Source organism: Drosophila virilis, unplaced genomic scaffold (genome assembly GCF_030788295.1).
Source record: "Drosophila virilis strain 15010-1051.87 unplaced genomic scaffold, Dvir_AGI_RSII-ME tig00001590, whole genome shotgun sequence".
NCBI classification, from domain to species: Eukaryota; Metazoa; Arthropoda; class Insecta; order Diptera; family Drosophilidae; genus Drosophila; species Drosophila virilis.
This window is the reverse complement of record NW_027212847.1, coordinates 437,501-455,668: the sequence shown is the minus strand read 5'-3', so window position 1 is coordinate 455,668 and position 18,168 is coordinate 437,501. Positions and strand designations below refer to the sequence as shown.

The window sequence follows — 18,168 nt, the reverse complement described above, 5'->3', positions numbered from 1 at the left end:
ACTTTGTGCCCTAACTTCTCGCCTACATGAGTGCCCGTGATTGTGAGTTTGGTAACGCCTTCTTTTTTCATTATTTTGAAAACCTGCCTATAACAAAAATCAAAATAATTATCGCCAGTAACAGGGACGGATCATCGCCATGACTTTCTTCTTTTATGCTTCCCAATGAGCAGGTGAAGTGCGAATATTTAAAAAAAAAACCCTATATAACAAACGGAACTTCGTCAGACTAAGAGGTCGACAACCACTGTTCGTTAACTGTAATTTGATAATTTCTGTAAAGCTCGGTATTGGCTAAAATTTTGTTTGCATCAGCAACTTTAGAAGGCCTAATGGTTTCAGTCATGAAATTATGGCTATATTCTATCCCACGCTTAGCTCATCGTCTCGAGTGGTCTTCAGTATATTATGTCTGTTCGTTTGCCCGATAGCTTGGTTCTTGTCTACTCTCGATCGACACGAAGTATGAGCCAATTGCTCCTGTTGCCTTACTGGAAAATTAGCACGTCGAGTGGAGTGGTCTTCAGTATTTTGCCCTAAACACCGGGACTTGTCTGCGAGCTTGGTTTGTCTATTACTATTTCTCTCTGTTGTGTTGTGTTGGCTTAAGCCTTCACTTTCCCTACGTTCTACATTGGACTCTATATTGTTTATCCTCTATTGCTCATCAGAATAATCAGAATTAGACCTATTCAACTGATTTCTAGCTCGACTCTGAAACCTATTAGCAACTGATAATTTTGTAAGAAACCGTGCACGTTTAAGCAGGCTGATGATGCTGCACTGCCGCAATTTGTTAATTGCTGGTTGTGTGAGAATATGATGCATGCTAAGTGTGCAGGTCACACAAGCAAATTGATTTCTCCAGAATGCATAATTCTGCGAGAAATCAATTCTTAAAATTGAATCATGTGGCTAAGCATGACTCGAGTTTTGAGTTGTTTGGCAAATATAAATTCGAGCCTCCAACCAATCGCCGGTTGGAGCCTCAACTTTTTCAATTGCCCTCTACGTCTGTTCAGACACCTACGCCTTTCTTGTCCCTTCCTAGCAACTTGGATGTATCTCCAATGTTGTCTTTATCGCCTTCTCCAAGCGACGTCCAATTACCCCTGTTTCAACCCCTGTAGTAGTTCCAGTAGGAACGGGCTGTACCTGATCCTGTCCTAGTTATTTTAGCTGCCTCAGCCCCGTCAGCTCCTAGCCGCAAAGGTAGACCTACGCGCAATCTTGCCCAGTTTGCTAAAAACAATCATGGTGCCTCTTTAGCTCCTCTAACTCCTGTATAACCTGCAGCCCCATCAGCGCCTACTTTAACGGTTGTTGCCCCACTTTTGAGTCATGGCAGCCTATATTGCTAGGAAATCTTCTGCTAGCGTGTCAATAACCAAATTTAACTTCTTCACCCCTTGTGAAATATCATCATTCAAAATAAATGTTTCATATGATATGTTCCCAATTATTTGTGATTCCAAATTTTGGCCTCCACTTATGATTGTTCACGAGTTCAAGCCCAAAAAGTGTAACCAGCCTGTCACCCTTCCAGCCCCTTCAATACAGGGTACTTTTTCTGCCCCAAAAAACGAACATCGTCTTCCGACCAAATCTCTATTCATTATCAGAATGTCAAAGGTTTCATTTCCAAACTTTAAAATTTTTTCATCGCCAGCATTTTCTTCGATTCGGATAATCGCATTTTTAGATACATGGTTAAATTCAATCATATCTGATTTTGAGGTTTTTTCGAATAACTATATTTTGCATAGAAATGATCGGCCGACTAGAGGTGGTGGGGTATTAACTGCCGTTAAAGCCACTCTCCATTCAGAACTTTTCTGTTTTAGTACGCCTACTGATGCTGAGATTGTCTCAGTAAAGGTGTCTTTTCCTACACGGAATATCTATATTACATGCTCTTAAGTCTCTCCTTCTTCTGATATTCAAGTTTATATGAAACATGTTAGTTGTATTAAAGAAAATTCATCACACGTGCGTGATAATGACCTATTTATGGTATTTATAGACTGTATGCTTGATCTTTCGTTTTTTCAAATTAATTCAATTTTTAATCATTTGAATAGAACACTTGACCTACCTTATTTCTAATGTGTCTCGGTCCACTCCTTTATCTCTTCCTGAGGATGTCTATCGTCCTTCTTTAGAGATTGCAATGCTCAATTGTAATCATTTCATTTCCAGCTTATCAGCTATCGCTGCAGCTTTCGCAAAGGAAATTGCTGAATCAGCTTATTTGGTCTTTCTTATATGACTCGGTTGATATGAATACCGCCATTAATTTTTTTTTTTATATCACTCTAAACTCCCTCTCAGATGTGTGTATTCTCAAGTCAATTCCTTCGACTACTTTTTCAAAACAACCCTGGTTTACTCCCAGATTATCACATCTAAAAAATGTAAAATCTAAATATCTTAAAAAGTTTAAAAAGTCTGGTTTTTGTACAGACTTGGCTAAATATTCCATAGCCAAGTCGAACTTCTTTCTTCTTAATTCTCAATGCTATGAGAATTATCTAATTCGTTGTAATAGGAAATTTTTAAAATTCAAGACAGTTCTATAATTTTGAAGCGTAAATTTCAACTGTGCCATCTTCTTTTTTCTCGGGATGGATAACGCTAGCAATGACTCTGATTCTGCTAACCTCTTTGCTAATTTTTTCCATTCAACTTACTATTCAGTCTGTCCTAATACTAATTCGTATCCTTGTACTATTTCTTCCGCTAGTATTATACCTCCTCCCATTATTTCACACTCTTCTCTCCTATTGGCTATAATCTCTTACTCTCCTGGGCCGGACAATATTCCAAGTTGTCTACTCAAGAAGTGTGGTTCTTCCCTTTTTAAGCCATTGCTAAAGCTTTTTAATCTAATTTTAATTTAATCTTCTGTCTTTCCATCTCTATGGAAAGAATCTTATATTATTCCTTTTCACAAGAAAGGTGGGAAGTCTGATATACAAAATTACAGGGGCATTGCAAAACTGTCCGCTTTTCCTAAATTATTTGAAAAAATAATTACTTCGAACTTGCAGCATTTCTGCAAATCAGTTGTTTCCCCTGTTCAATATGGATTCGAAAAGAATCGGTCAACTACGACCAATCTGCTTGAGTTTACTTCCTTGGTAAATTATGCTTTCCTTTCAAAAATGCAAACTGATGTCACTTACACTGATTTCAGTAAGGCGTTTGACTCTGTGCATCATGACATTTTACTTTTTAATATTGACCGTTTAGTTCTTATTTAAAAGGTAGGACCCAATGAGTAATGATGAGGCTGACTACCTCTAAGGAGCTTCACATTACTTTTTGTGTTCCTCAAGGTAGTCAACTTGGACCTTTATTCTTTACTCTTTATTTTAAATGATCTCCCCTCTGTTATATTACTTGCCCGTGTATTCATTTATGCGGACGATGTGAAACTTATTCTATCATACATTAATCCACAACATCATTCTCGTCGACAAGACGATTTGAACGATATGCAACTTTGGTGTCCGGCCAATCAATTGCTTCTAAATTGTTCAAAGTGTATGCTTATCAAATTTAATCATACTACACCATATCTTGTCAGTTATACAATCGACAATATCCCTTTGCAACGTAGACTAACAGTTAAGGATCTAGGCGTTATGTTTGATTCTAAACTCTGTTTCAATCTTTACATCGATACCATCGTTAATGAAGCAAAGGTGTAATTAGATTCATTAAACGATGGTCTAAACAGATTAACGATCCTCCAAGCGACGTCCAATTACCCCTGTTTCAACCCCTGTAGTAGTTCCAGTAGGAACGGGCTGTACCTGATCTCTATGGAAAGAATCTTATATTATTCCTCTTCACAAGAAAGGTGGGAAGTCTGATATACAAAATTACAGGGGCATTGCAAAAATGTCCTGCTATTCCTAAATTATTTGAAAAAATAATCACTTCGAACTTGCAGCATTTTTGCAAATCAGTTGTTTCGCTGTTCAACATGGATTCGTAAAGAATCGGTCAACTACGACCAATCTGCTTGAGTTTACTTCCTTGGTAAATTATGCTTTCCTTTCAAAAATGCAAACTGATGTCACTTACACTGATTTCAGTAAGGCGTTTGACTCTGTGCATCATGACATTTTACTTTTTAATATTGACCGTTTAGTTCTTATTTAAAAGGTAGGACCCAATGAGTAATGATGAGGCTGACTACCTCTAAGGAGCTTCACATTACTTTTTGTGTTCCTCAAGGTAGTCAACTTGGACCTTTATTCTTTACTCTTTATTTTAAATGATCTCCCCTCTGTTATATAACTTGCCCGTGTACTCATTTATGCGGACGATGTGAAACTTATTCTATCATACACTAATCCACTACATCATTCTCGTCTACAAGACGATTTGAACGATATGCAACTTTGGTTATAACAAAACTTCTGTACAACTCTGTTGTTCGCCCTATCTTTGAATACTGCCCTTGCATCTGGTCTCCGCAGTATAACAATAGCCAGGATTGTATTGAATCTGTTCAGAAGCAATTTCTGATTTTTGCCTTACGAAGTTTAATTTGGGACCCCAATCTTCGGTTGCCATCCTAGTTCAGCAGGCTGCTTCTTCTTGACCCTCCGTCGTTAACCAACCGTAGGACAATTCTCGGAGTTGTCCTTCTACATAAGTTGATTATTGGCAATAAAGACACTTCATTTCTGTTAGGGCGTCTTTAATTCTCTATTCCGCCTAGACCAAACAGAAATGATCGCCTCTTATTCCTACCTACTTGCACAACAGACTACGCTATGCATAATCCTTTTCGCGTGCAATGTAAAAATTATAATAGTTTGGATCTCGTTTTCACTACCGAACTTTCTCTACTCTTCCTAATAAAATCGTTGCTTTCAGGATACATTCGGGAAGTAACTGACCATTCCCAGCTTTGAGCAGGGGCATAGCTTGCCGGACAGGCCATAAATTTTCCCCCAGCGGGTCGGTGTTTTCCCCTTACATTTCTCTTTGACCTATCTTCTTAACACTCTTTATATCTAGCTTATTTTGCGTTACTTTATTAAAAATCTTCTTATTTTCTTTTTTCGTATTTATTGTATTTTCTTTATTAAAATAGCAAATTTAGATTATTGTTAATTTTACTGAAGAACACGTTTTCCTACTTACACCCTTCTGCTTAGAAGTACGCTCTAATAGCGTCACTGACAAAATTAGCTGTGAAAAGGGGCACAGCTGGGCGGACTGGCAAATAAAACACCTCCATCAGTCGGATGCTACTTAGAAAATTGTGTTATTTAACTAGGCCCATATCATATAATTACATTATCTATGGTATAATCTATTGAATAATGAGGAAGACACTCGTTTTGTCGACCATTAATAATAATAAATAAATAAATAAAAAAAAAAAAATTATAATACAATATCAAATATCAAATACAATACAAAGATGGTACTAAATATTTGAATGATCTTCAAAAAGATTTTAAAAATAAAAATTATAAAAATAAACTTGAGATTTTACAACCACAACAGACTCCTGATCAAGATCCAAAAAAGGCACACTTTTCACGACGATCACAATCCGCTCACAAGTCTTTTCTCTTGCAGCAGCTAATGCACAGATACATGAATTTACGCGGGCAAGTCAAATATCTCACACTTGATTGGTGCAGGTGGAGGTGTCTTTTTCACAACACCAAAGGCATTGGCACAAATATGGTTCCTAATAAGTGTCTTGCACATACACGCCAAATCGTAACGGCCAAAAACTGTTTTTATCGTTTGTTCACTGTTTTTGTTAAAATGGTCACGAAACACTGAATTTTATTTATTCTCAATCGCTCGGATCCGATTAAAATAGTTTATTTGATTAAAAACCGTTGTTAAATCACTAAAAATCGCAAAAGTAGCAAATTGGCAATCGAAAATGACAAAACGCAAAAACGTGTAGTGTGATAGCAATCGCAGGCTACAGACTAAAACGGTTACTGCTTCTTCTGAACACATTTCAAGAGAGAGTTTTGGGAAATATCTACTTTCCAGCACTATTTAGTATATATGATGTGCGGTCCGTAATTAAGCATTAATCTGAAGATAATATATTTTATTTTATTAATTATTAGTTAAAAATAACTTTACAGGAATACTAACTGTTACCAAAACTTTTTTTAATCGCGCGCGCTGATTTAAGGTGACAGTGCTTAAAATAAATAAAATTGCTATGCGTCTACTCAACAAGCACGCTAATAATTAAGTTTTATTTAAAAAAAAAAACGAACTCAAATAGCATTAAAGAAAAAGTCGCAATTACAATGCTGTTAGAATGTGATAGAATGCGAAGCAGACGCGCGTGAATGTGTGTGTACATGTGTCCACAAGTTCTTGATGTTTTCGCTAGCTTAGCCATCCAATTGCGCAGTTACATATAACTTTGGTTTTCTCATAACCGATCTTAATGAAACTTTCTACAGTATATCTTACGTACCATAGAAAATTTGCGTATTCTCAAAAAGTCAATTGCAGTAAAATTTTGGATTAGATTAGTTGGCAATATAAGTTGGTTTATTAACTTGATTTATAGCTCTGAGGTGTTAGCGGGGAGGTGGCGATAGGTATAAAATGAAAAATACTGGATATATGTATACCATCCTAGAAGCAACATATTAAGTTTGATGACTCTAGCTCTTAATATTTACCAAAATTTCTAAATAAAACAGGATCTCGATATCGATTGCTTGGAAATGGAGTAAATTATCGATTGTCGAAAACGCAATCTGCGCAGGCACTTGGAGGACCTACATCTAATCTCTAGTTCTTATAGGTTCTGAGATGCTTGCGTTCATATATGCGGACGGACGGACACGGTTAGATCGGTTCGGTTATTGATGCTGTATAAATAGTGACGCGGGTATAAATATATATGTTAAACCAAGTGTGAACAAAAATTTAAAATAGCCGAAATCAAAGATGGCAGATTATACCTTGATTGAGCATTACATTTTTCATGTGGAGATCAGATCTCTCTTTTTCATTGAAATGAAAATAGCTGATCTCATCGTTAGAAGATATATCTTCAATTTTTTCAAGTATTTCTTCATATGTCATTATTTATTTGTCAGTTAATATATTAATATATAGATAGTCTTTTTTGCCCGCTGTTGGTCAATATATTTGTTACGGGCGTGCGACTTCCCTTTGGCCCGCGCCGGCTGGCTCATCGGTGCTTAGTCCCATTCCTCGCCCGCAGTCCACATAATCGATATTAACTCCATTACATTTGTTATGGAACTGCTTGTTTCTCGGTGGGCCGCGCCGGCTGGCTCATCGGTTTCTCTGGGTGCAGTCCCAACCCTGGCCCGCAGTCCGCACAATCAATAACAATAAAGCTACACGTTTGTAGCGAATTACAAATCGATAACACCAAACAATCGAATCTTTTAACAGATGAACAATATAAACAGCTGTGGCGATAAGTAAATGTAAACAACAATGGTGAAATGTTAATATCAATTAACAAAGAAAGAAAACACTATTAATCTTTTCTCTTCCAGATCGGGTCTCGGCTCCGAACCCAGCGTACCCGCCCTACCATGAGACGATCACCTACTCGTCTCCCACACTTTGGCCATTAGATGGCCTGCATCAACCTGTGCCGGGTGTAATGTCAACTCTCCCCGTCATTGAAAATTCAGCCGGGCATTTCTCTCTTCAGCTCCGGTATATAATTGGTTGCATTTCTTATTGATATTAACATTTAAGTTTTTTTTTTATTCCCCTGCAGGATATCTCCAAGCTTCTATTTATAAATTCGTACACGTGAAAATTTCGAGCATTTTAAGCGGGTGCGTACAATAAGTTGATATATTCTTATATTTAGAACAAAAAATATTAATTTTAGATTTCAATTTTTTTTTTTGTTACAGAGTATCGCATCACTTCAGGCAAACGGACACTTCCTCAACTTGCCTTCAACAGGTGCCTATGACGTATTGCATAATTTCATATTTAAGACAATTTATATTAATCTTGAAAATATTAAACTTAGCACAGAATGTATTGTTTTATAACCTTTATACGGAACAGGAGACGAAAAGAAAGAAAGAAAAACAAGGTGAGACATATTAATACAGGTAATTATTGCACCAATGGGGAGCAAGTACCCGCTAAAATAAATGCCTGTATACATATGTGTTTCCAACGAAACGCGTTATGTTCGTCAAAAGCGCTTATATAACCTTGCCTGCCTAAAGAGCTCTTTGTGTGGGGGCGGTAAGGGCGATCATAAGGTGTCTTCTGCACCTGAGATGCAGAGCATATATATACATACGTATAAGTGGGTATCACTCGTACATAAGTTGACCAAAATCTAAATTTTCAATTTCTATATTTACTTGGCAGACGCAATAATCTTTGGGCCATTTCCTTCCCTGTTCGCACTCACGGAAATTTACTTTATTGCGACTAGTCGTGAGTATATTATGTATTTAATTTACAAAAAAAACTAGAGCTAACAATTTAAAAAAAAATCTGTTCTCTTTCAGGGAGCCTCAAATATGGGTCTGCTTTGGCCTCTGCCTTTTACTCAGGCGAGGGAAGGTGGATGTGGAACTCAGCGATGAAGTGGGCGTGGTCTCGTCTATGGCCGCGTCTTGGTCGTTGGAGTCCCGTCCGTGATGGCTCGTCTCGCCGTCGTGATGGTTACGCCGATGCTTGACCGTGCTTGGAAAATCTGGCCCGCCAATAACTGGGTTGATCTGTCCACCAAATGGCTGCGGCTGCTCTAATGGAGTACCCCTTTTCTTGTTGCTTTAAGCGCAGCACGAGGGTGTATTATTGATTTGTGTATTTTTGTTCTTGTGTACTATTTCTTTTTGCAACACGTTAGCACTTAAGGAGTTATCTTTGCAATTAAATAATAAAAATAAATAAATAAATATATACACTTTGATCTTTGCGAGTGCCTGCTCTGTGGCCGGCATAGAAAAAAACATCAGACGTCTAATTTTTCTTCGTGCCGGCACGCCCACTGTTGACCGATGACAAAGTCGAACTCTCCTCTCCTACATTGGGTAGCAACATCAAAGGTGCTGAAGTTCGATACACGCATACATTTAAATATGGTTACCGTTGCTGCCCATCTGCATCGACTGTTACGATGAATCTGTGTGCGCATTTTCTATCCGGTTTGCTAAGCCGGCCAAATAGAGCGCCCAACGTAGGCCACACCCACGACCCTGATCTACACCCGTATGTCCTTAGCATAGAACACACTTAAAAGCTTCCTTTTCAAGTTTTCCAGCAGGTACGAGTTGTTGCCTACTCGACCCACTACTCTGGCCTTAAGAAACTTTCTTGCAAACTTGGCGTTGAAAGCCTTCCCAAAATCGCTCAGCACAAGATTACATCGGGAAACTTCTTGTCCGGGTTCCACCTGGAACACCCGCGCTCGAGCATTGTACTGCCGCTGACATCTTTCGTAAGCCTGATGTAGTTGGCCTTGGACTCGCTGTCTAATCAGGTGTATTTTGTCTGCTGGGTGCAAATGGGTGATCTTTTTATCACTCAGACACGCCAACTACGAGCCAAATAGTAGCATGCCCCGATAAGGAACATATGATGTCCGAAAATAGCAATGAAGGGGTTCACCCCAGTCGCGGTGTTTATGGCATTTCGTATGGACACCTCTATTTTCGGAAAGTAAAGGTTCCACTCGCGGTGATCTTGCTCTAGATACGCCCGGATGGCCGACAACTTTGGGGCGTACTGGATATGAACTGTCGTCCGTTATCAGAGTGGATGACCTCGGGTACTTCAAACTTATAAAAAACCTCGCTGACCAAAAACTCCATCACGTTAAGAGCCGGACCCTGCCGCATCGCTTTTAAGAAAGTGGATTTTGCAAAAATGGTCGACTACAACGAATATCCACGCGTGCTCTTGCTTCGAACGTGTGTACTTTCCCAGAAAGTCAATGTATAGTTTTTGGAATGGTCACTCGGTCACTACCTCTTCTCCTAGACCCACTTGTATGCGAAAGTTCGGTGCCTTGACTTCCTTGCATGTCACACGTTGTCTCACCCAATCCTTTACCTGATTAACCATGCCGGGCCATTAAAACCGCCTACGTAAGGTCTCGAGCGTTTTCACGACACCCCAATGACGACACACCCGTAAAGCCGGCTGTCAACGAGCTTGGCACCCGCAACTTCCAAATGGTGCCTTCTAACTCGTCTTCCAACTTCTATCTCGTTCCCAAACGCTTGAAAAGTAACTTCCCTTCAACCTTCAGATCCGGTAGCTTGTCCTGATTTGAACGTCCTCTTTCGAGCAAGGCCTGATATTCCGCGGAGTCAAGCTCGTCGGTCTCAAATTCGAGAAGGTTTTCCGTAACCTTTCCCACGGCTTCGATACTGTGCCATAGGGTGTCGTCTACTACGTTCTCACTGCCTTTACGGTGCTCGGTAGCCGGTAGTTGTAGCCTTGCAGCTGCAATGTCAAACGTGCTAGTCTCCCGCTTAGGTCCTTCAAAGACATCAGTCATTTTAGGCTGGCGTGGTCTGTGATGCAGGTGAACGGCATCCCTTCTATATAGGGTCGGAACTTTTTTATGGCCATTATCGACGCTAAGCACTCTTTTTCAGTGACGGAATAATTCCGTTGGTGTTTGTTCAACTTGGCTGAAAAGAAGGCTATGGGTCGTTCCTGCTCTTCAGTGTCCTTTTGAAAAAATACCGCTCCCACCCCTAACTGAGACGCATGGCACTGCACAAAAGGGGTTTGGGAAAATCCGCGTGCACAAGTACTGGGGCCGTGGTCAGGGCGGCCTTCAAATGTTCAAAGGCTCGTGTTGCCTCGTCACTCAATACAAACTTTCCGTTATCTTTTTTCAGCATTTCAGTCAGTGGGGCGGCCATTGCCGCGAAATCTCGCATAAAGCGCCGGTAGCAACCCTATAACCCGTTCGGGGTCCATGCGAAGCGTGCCACCACCAATAATGAATCCTAGGTATTTTAAAGCCCGGAAGCACAATTTGGATTTTTGCAGTCCGATAGAGAGTTTGGCTTCTCTTAAGCATTTGCCCACTTGTCTCAAATATTTCAAGTGCGTTGGGAAATCAGGGAAAATAACTAATAAGTCCTCCAAGTACATAAAGGCGTTGGACCGCAACTCGTTGGGAATTACCTTGTCCATTAGACGAACTAGACGTTGAGCTGTATTGCATAAACCAAATGGCATGACGCGAAACTGGTATAGCGGCCTACCTGGTACGGTAAATGCGATATAGGGCTTGTTCTTATCGTCTAGTTCGACCTGCCAATAAGCGAACTTCGGATCCAGACTGGAGATATAGTGGGTCTGGTCTATTGTAGATAGGAAGCCTTTTACACATCAAAGGCTATGTTAGAAGCTCGCCAGAAATCAATTCCAAAGTAGGCTTGCTGTTTCAGATAGGGGCAGATAAAAAAGGTTCGTTTTTATGCTGCTCCCTGTACGAGATTAGGAGTTCTACCCTACCTATGATTGATTTATCCTCGCCTCCAGCGGTCGTGAATACCGAAACATACGGTTGCACTGTAACTCCTAGTTCTTCTACTAATTCTTGACCACCTTTCCCCAGCAGACTAACCGAGGCACTGGTGTCTAGCAACCATTTGATTTTGATTCCAGCGACCTCCACTTCGGCGAATACGCGTGGTTCTGGGCTATCCTCCCGTTTCACAGGTTCGATGACCTGGCGCCTCGTCATCTTGCGTCTGAGCAAACGCGCCCGAACTTTGAGCACTCTTCTGGTGGCCAATGTCATCCCCTCCAGTTGTCGCTCACCAAAAATTCTATTCCGGGCCGACATGTATGCCCAACACGTTCTTCATATGGTAAGCCTCCTTTATTTTTATCCTTATATATAAACTTATCCTGGTCCTCATGGTCTATATTCTTATCCTTTATCAGTGCTAATGGTTTTGGTAGGTATTCCTCTCTTGTTTTTCCGCAGTCGCCGTCCCTGAACTCGCATGTCCCGCCATCAGCGCGCCCTTCCGTCTGGGGTTACACGGAAAATTTTCGCACTGTGCACAGAATGTGTCCGTCTTTCCGCATCTGTAGCAGAATATCTTCCGCTCCGTAGAGACGAAGTCCCTAAAAGATTTGGTCGAACTGCCTACAGTTCCAGCACACTAGCCAAGATGATGTCCTGCCTAGCACGAATGCCTCCTCCAGTTCTCTAGGCGATGTTTCCGCACGAGGTGGTGGTACGTCAACCTCGTGAACGGTGGGGCTCGTTCCTTGTGAGTAACGCGACGAGTGCCCGTACCCGGTCCGACCTCTGCGACCAATGTGCCTTTTCACTTCTATGTATTCTTGGCGCAGCTCGTCTACGGTTAGTACATCCATGGCATAGATGTATTTTGCCAGACCCTCCTTCAAGCCACGCTTTATAATCTTTACCGGTTCGCGGTCTCTCAGCGGTTTCGGGATTCGCGCGGCCAGTTGACGCATGTGGTGAACATAGTCGTCCTCCCCTTCGCTGGTCTGTTGCTCTCGCTGTAGTAGTTCCTGCATGCAGTACCACTCGCGGGCACGGCCGGTAAGGAGCAGGTGAAACCCGCGAAGGACCTCCTTCCAAGGGCATTGATATTGCCTCTGCAGGAACTCCAGCCCAAAAACGCGAAGTACTCGACAGAATTCATGGCGTCCTCGCCATCGAACTTGACGCTTCTACCTCTTGAGCTTGAGGTACGCTGCTTCTCGCACGTTGGCATACGCTTCCTCCATTCGGAAATGGCGATTATTCGGATTCCACAAGTTCCTCGCATGAGCCTCGGGAACATATACTGGGCTGCTGGATGAGTACTCCGCTCCTCGCGTGCCCTGTCTGTGTGGCTTCGGTGGCACCGGTGGTGGAAATGCCATTCTCGCTCTTTCGGAATTGTGCCGGTTCCCGGCCCCTGCACGACATGTCGCGAGAGCTTCCGCGCAGCGTTATTCTCTTCGGCCTGGCTCCCTGGTGGCCTAAGCACATCCATGATGCTCTGCATCATCTGCATGAAGCCCGTTCGCATCTCCTCGCGGATAGATTCGCTGATTGCAGCGGGCAGAGTTTGCAGATATGTTTGGTGGGCTTGAGCTATCGCCACGTTTGCTGCCGATGTGAGTATGGAGTCCTTCGCCGGTTTTCCAGGTTTCGCGGAGGTCTGTCTTGTTGCGCTAATTCCTTTTCCAAGTCTACTAGATGACCCTCCGCCGGGATCGGTAGTTCAGTAAATCCTCGGGTATTCATCGGCGCTCTCACTAGACCTCTTGTCGAATGTGGCGGTGGCAGTGCTGACGCTCCGTCAGCTTCAGAACCCCAATCAGTCACCTGTTCCTCGGCCATACTAAACCCTGTTATTAAAAAAACTTTTGCCAATAATTCCTATTACGTGAATAAATAAATAAACGCCCACTAACAAATCGTACTAATAATAAATAAATAATCAAATAAATAACGAAAAAAAAAAAACAAACAAAAACTCAAAAGGGTTTTTTTTTTCTTCTTTCAAAAATTTTAAATATTAGGGGGAGAGAAGACAAATCCTAACACAGGCTAATTTATCCACGCACTGGACAGTGGACAACATTTAAGAGTGCGTCAAATCCTCAGTTCGTCCGTTTAACTGACGAACGGCACTCAAGAACCGCTACCTTGAAGGCCATTATGTTTCTGTCGCACTTCTGGACACCTCCAGGACATGCTGTGAGACAGGTGCGGCGCAGGATTGAATCTATATCGTCCTGGGTCACCTGGCTCCGAAGCTCATATAAAACGGCCAGCATATACCAAACGTATACCCAGAGTGAGACAAAACAAATAGTAAACAATAAACAAAATCTAACAGACCCTACCCTAATATCAGATTTCCTCACAGGATATTTTGTCATAGCGGCTACCACCAGGCGAATGATGAACGGTCGTGAACGTTTCGCTAACATGCGAACATGACTTACTGCCATCAACTACTACAAAAAAAACTTCTCTTGCTTATGGATATTCTGATAATCTCTATCTCCGTCGTGCTTCTCGGATTCCACTACCCGCCGCGCGATTATGTGTCATCAACTCGTGGGCATAAGACTTCAGCGCTGTGGATCCTAAGGCCAAGGGAGTCCTTTTCTCTGTACCTTTCCTTTTCTCTGTATTAGTATCTTATTATTTTCCTTTGATGTACACACCGACTTCAAAAAAGCCGAATGCATTTTCAAAGCTTAGATGCCAAATTGTTACGTGCTGCTTGTTTTTCGGTGGACCGCGCCGGCTAGCTCATCGGTTTCTCTGGGTGCAGTCCCGTCCCTGGCCCGCAGTCCGCACAATCAATAACAACAAAGCTACACGGCTATAGCAAAACAGAACACAACACAACGCTATGCAAAACGAATGTGACTGCACCCAGAGAAATCGATGAGCCAACCGGCGTGGCCCACCGGTAAACAAGTAGTTCCGTAACAAGTTAAACATCAGAAACGGACAACACTACAGCAAAAATTACTTTAATAATCAACATAAAGTGCTGTGTCTGAAAGGACGCGACAATAAAGATAAGATTCTAATAACAAACAAATAAAACTCATAATCTACTCAAGTTATCTCAGAGTAAGATCCGGCTTTCTGAACCACGCGTAACCGCTCTACCTGATACGACCATCTGACCCTCATCTCACTAATATTGGCCACCATTGCGCATTTCGTAACCTTTGCCCAGTCGGCTAAGTGGAAACAACCAGTGAAGCCCACACCCACGGAAGGTAGGTGAACAAAAGGCCGGGCACGGCTGCCGCCAACGTCTGACAAGAATGAGAGATTACACCACTAACCAGCATATAGATTCGACATGCCATATGTCTTTTTATTCGCTAACACTACAGGAAACTCCTTGGCTAACTCTCTTCCATGTGATTTGTGTGATAGAACAGCAACGCTGTTTATTTTTAGCTCGCTCGCGCTTACTCTCAGAGCTCTCTCATGCTTAGAGATAGTTTAAATGTATGCGTGTGTGTTTGTGTCCGACAAGCAACTATGCGCACAAATTAAATTTTTCTTAAATGTTGGAGGCATTTCTACCCTTTTGAAGGGACGAGTTATATGAAATCATGAAAGGGTTTGCCACGTCGATGCGAAATTCTTGCAGTTTATCTCGTTATCTTTGGTATCTAAGCATTTACATATGTGCATTTACGATTCTTTGGACTTGCTATATTTACGCACACTTGCACATTTTGCATATGAATATTAGCATTTATGCGCTTGTGTGCCTGTTGCTTGCCTGCCTGCCGGTCCCCGATGAAAATTTGACAAGATTTTGCAATTCCTAATTTTCGAACTCTACTTTGCACACACACTCATGTGCTTCATACTCCATACTGCGCCGTTCCTCTGAAGTCTTTGAGACTTATAAGACACTGCAGGCGCGCCTTATCTGTGATTACCGTGAAAGGTATCATTTTCAGGTACGGGCGGAATAAAGGGATATCCTGTTTGGCTGCCCGACTCTCCTTCTCAGAAACGCTATAATTCACCATGATCAAAAAATTATTCACGTATACGAATACGTTAGGTCCTAAAGTATATATGAGCCGGCATAATTGTTAAGCCACGTTGCAGAGTCCGAATGGCATATGGTGGAATTGATACACTGGCCTCCCCGGTACTGTAAACGCCGTATACGCCCTCCTTTTCACCTCTATCTCGATCTGCCAAATCACAAACTTCAGTTCGACGGTTGATATAAAGTGCGTCTCATTACTGGCGACAAGATACCCTCGATGCACGGCAGCGATTAAGCGTCCTTACCGTCGCGTAATAAAGCTTCCGGCCGCCTAACCAGAATTTCTTTGTCCCGGGTGTCATCACCACTGTCGTCCGGTTGCTCCAAAAGCTGTCGCTTTCCTCGATGACGCCTTTTACAGCATCTAGTCTACCTCGTCGTTCAGGCTCCACATTTCCGATTCACTTGGGCTCGTTACAGTCAGCTCAGATGCCTCCGGACAAGCTTTGGCGTTGCTGGCTGGCTCTTGAGTGATCTTGAAGGATCGCCAGGCATAGTTCTTGTTGCAGGTCGGGGCACATGTCAAATATGTTCTTCTTTTATCTTCTTTTATATTATCGCATTTTCTCGGCAGAACGATGCAGCCTTAAATTTGCTGATTGTCCCAACCATTGACCATAGGCAGATCCAGATTGAGTTTGCAATATTTTATTTTAAGAATTCAGCATTGCATTTGCTTTATGAAGTCAAGTCCTTTTTTTCCGTCAAAAGTTTGCTTTATGAAGTAGAGCAAGTCCTATGGCCATTATTTCCTTATTTTTTTGTAATGTGTTTTATTCTGTATTTTATAATATTTATAATGATTATATGACTATTTATAAAGAAGGGAAAGCAGATATTTAAAAATTTCGCCTCGTAAGTAGGTCGCCAATGTGTAGCCTTCGAATGCTCCTCACTGATGGAGAATGCCTGGTAGCCGCGATAGGGTGCTTTAGCAGCTTGTCGGCATATCCGATGCTAAAGAAGTTTAGCTGATCTCCTCCTACCTTTGTTAGGTGGAGATTGCGCTCGATGGCGTCGGATGTCACCTACCATAGCAGGCCGGCAACCTTGCGTGCTGCCTTATATTGGATTACTCTTATGCGACGCAGCGATGTGCTGACGCCGTGTCCCAAAAGTGAATAGTATATTTTCAGATAGGCCTCACCATCGTTTTAACTAGTAGTGCCTTAGTGGAAACATGCGGCTTGCCCTGAGGCTTTATTAGCCAGCCGACCATTTGAAGCCTACTCAAGCATTTTTCTCTCGTTCTCTCCATTGAACTTTAGCACCTGGCAACTGTCTAGCCGCAGCGTCACCAGCATACGTTATCACCAGCAGCACTGCACTGCACGTCACTGACGTCCAGACCAGACCCAGTCAATCGCCTATTTAACGTCGGGGAACACCCAAACACAGTATTCCTTCTGTTTAGATGCCTCCAGTAAATGGTAACCTACCCGGTTGACCTACTCGGACCATCCGAGAGACTTTCTAAAGCCAAACTGATACTCCGAAACCAGGCACGTGCCCTCGTCGAGCTCCGGAAGTAGGAGTCGCTTAAAAACTTTGTAAAGCGTCGGCAACAGGCTTACAGGTCGTTAAGATTCCAGCTGTGTTAGCGGCTTACCAGGTTTGGCGATCATCATTTTCACACGGAGTGCCTTGGCTGATCAAGTGCACTTTTAAGCAGTGTTACGACATCCGCAGGGCAAATGCTCCTTATTGGGGGAGCCGTTTTCTGTGGCACATCAAGTGACTCAGCCACTTTATAGCTCTGTGAAATATCTGCGAGGTTGAAGAGAGTGAAGGGACCACCAGGTGGTCAGCAAACGCATATATATTACTTGCAAGCAGAAAGGGAACGACCTGAAAGTTATGCAAGGTAAACAGGTCTATTTATTGTGAGTTAGATACTGATTTATTCTTACAAATCCAAGGTCTTATATACTAACAGAGTGTCTTATTATAGGCCAGCTATCGATTCATTATTGGCAACAGCGGTTATAAACTATTGTCGTTAATTAGGATCTTTCCTTACCCTTCATACATGACCTTTTTTCAGTGTAGGTCACTTTACAACCTTAAGTGACCACATGCGCGTTTTTTATTTTTATTCAGCTTCCTGAAGCTTGGCAGAATATGGTGTGATATATTTATAACGAGGGTCTTAGTGAGACTCGGTGTAACGTGTTCATGTGTGAACACCAGGTAAAACATAAAATCGTAAAAGTTAAATTCATGCCAAACGATACATGCTTACATACATGTATACATCATATATTCCGTTACCGCCCATCAGAGAGTTTTTTACGCAGGGCACACCATATATTATTACTATTTTGGCACATATATATTGCTTTTACTTGTTTCAAGAGGGTTTACCACATTTGTTCGTGTTGTTTCTGGTGGCAACCGGCGACAACTTCTTCATTTTTCTGTTTTGTCTCTTATCAATTTGCTGTTTTCTGTAATCAAATATTTAATTAAGCAATATTATTTAATTGACATAATAACCGGCCAAAATTTTGTTGATGGAGAGGAAAGCAAAGATTGGAATTAACAAATAATTTACACCACATATACACCACAGGGTGGGTGGGAGCTTGAT

The 18,168-nt window shown here is 41.8% G+C and overlaps 1 long non-coding RNA gene across 1 annotated transcript; it reads left to right on the top strand.

Annotated features, from left to right (window-relative positions):
* The first annotated feature begins 7,556 nt into the window (after positions 1 to 7,556).
* Positions 7,557 to 8,871, top strand: LOC116649977 (uncharacterized). The gene is made up of 6 exons (XR_011417305.1): positions 7,557 to 7,716; positions 7,781 to 7,841; positions 7,923 to 7,974; positions 8,045 to 8,110; positions 8,398 to 8,466; positions 8,541 to 8,871. It is a non-coding gene; the product is annotated as an uncharacterized lncRNA (long non-coding RNA).
* The last annotated feature ends 9,297 nt before the right edge of the window (positions 8,872 to 18,168 follow it).